Source organism: Dipodomys spectabilis, unplaced genomic scaffold (assembly GCF_019054845.1).
Source record: "Dipodomys spectabilis isolate Male_0828 unplaced genomic scaffold, ASM1905484v1 ptg000159l, whole genome shotgun sequence".
Lineage (NCBI taxonomy): Eukaryota > Metazoa > Chordata > Mammalia > Rodentia > Heteromyidae > Dipodomys > Dipodomys spectabilis.
Window position 1 is genome coordinate 3,244,454 of NW_024870836.1, and position 2,071 is coordinate 3,246,524.

Sequence of the window (2,071 nt, forward strand, 5' to 3'; positions counted from 1 at the left end):
AGTACACAAAAGGTAGGTAAAATCTCTCCATTCTCTTACACTCTCAATTCAAAATTCATATTGTCCAAGAAATAATAGCATAGCAATTAATGTCCATGGTGATTGTTTTCTGTTACATTTTGTCTTCAACACAGACTGTGTTGGTGAGATTGGGTTATCATGTAGAGAGTTGAGCTTATAAATTGAGGAAACTTCCAGTTTCCTTTTTAAAAAGTACTAAAACTTTTAAATATTATCATTAACTGACTTTTAAGAATCAAAAACCTAAAAAATTCATATACAATCACACAAAATGCTTTCAAAGTAGGAGATGATAAAACAGGACCCTGTGAAGTAAATTTTCTTCTACTTTTGAAATTATTCTGAAAACCTTGTGCTGGATGGTCGCACCTGTAATCCTAACTCCTCCGGACATCTACTCAGGAGCCCGAGATCTGTGGATAACAGTTGGAACCCAATCAGGGCAAAATAAATTCATGATATAATTTTTCAAAAATTTAATGAACTAGCATAGGGCCAAGAATGAAGATGTAGCTTATATAGTACCTCACCAATCTAAGAGGAAAGGCCTAGCAAGACCTTGAAGCCGCGATTTCAAATTCTGAGCATGCCAACAGAAATGAAATTTCCTGTACACACATGCTACTTGCGCGTGCGTGCACACATGCACATACACACATACATCCATTCTAAATATCTTCATATCAGTGTTTTGCATTAATTTCTTTGTTAACGATATTATATAAGCAAAATAAAGGTAATAAACTCCTCCTCTTAGAAAAGTTTTATACTTTTTATTGTAAAAATACTGTACACAGGGGTCATATTTACATGAGCTAGGTAATGAGAACAATTCCTAACAAACATTGTTACCTCCTCCTTTATTTTTCCCCTACCATTCCTTCCCTCGCACCTCCACAAGTGCACTCCGCTCCCCCCTTCCCCTGCCTAAATTGTAACGTTCATTTTTCAGCATAGTGTCTTGTGCATTTCATTGTTACAATGGGTCAACCTGTATCCCTATTTAGGCATTTTGTTTTTTCCTTCCTCTCCCCAAATTAGAAGAGCATATATACAAGATATAGGCGCACCAACTTCAAATACAGTGAAAACAGTTGTTATAGCATGGGGAGGAACCTATAAAAAGACACAAAAAATCACATTGCACATTATAAGTACATTAGAAACAATAGCAAAAAAGAGAAAAATTCTTGTATCCCTATCTTGGGTTTCATTTCCCGTAACATTATGTTATCTGGTCATATGGACATAGCTTTTGACCTTTTCTGCTTATACTATACATATAAAGTTATTGAAAATTAGGGAAACCATGGAACCTGTGTTCTTTTGGATTTGGCTTACTTCACTTAATATTTTTTCCATATCTTTCCAATTTCTAACAAATTGGGTGATGCCATTCTTTCTGATGGAGGCATAGAATTCCATTGTTTATATAAACCACATCCTCTTGATCCATTCTTCTGCTGAGGAGCATCAGGGTTGGTTCCATATCTTAGTTATCTTAAATAATGCTGCAATAAATGTAGTTGTGCTGGTAGTTTTAGGATGGTCTTGTTTGTGATCATTTGGGTAAATGCCTCAAAGTGGGATTTCTGGATCATAGGGGAGATCTATGTGGAGTCATTTGAGGAACCTTCATACTAATTTCCAAAATGGTTGAAAAAGTTTACACTCCCATCAAGAATGCAGTAAGGTTCCCTTCTGGCCACATCCCCTCCAGCATCTATTGTTGTAAAACTATGGAATGCTTCAGGAATTTGCCTGTCATCCTTGCGCAGGAGCCATGCTAATCTTCTCAGTATCATTACAATGTTAGTTTATGTGATGCTGAATTGAGCACAGAATATTTTTTATATATAAAGTGTAATTGATTTTCTTAAACTAGGCAATTCAACAAAAAGTAAGTTTAGAAGAATTGTGAAATTTTAGAACCATGTACTTCTTACATAAGCACACATTTAAGAATAATGTCAAGATGGACATGTCAAAAACAAAATAATTCCAGATATTTGCGGTTCAAGAGATGTGTAGGGGAAATAATTCAATTGTT

General features: G+C 35.2%; 1 non-coding gene across 1 annotated transcript; it reads right to left on the reverse strand.

Moving 5' to 3' along the window:
- Positions 1–1,754: 1,754 nt before the first annotated feature.
- Positions 1,755–1,861, reverse strand: LOC122119030. Its single transcript, XR_006149500.1, has one exon. It is a non-coding gene; the product is annotated as a U6 spliceosomal RNA (small nuclear RNA).
- Positions 1,862–2,071: the final 210 nt, after the last annotated feature.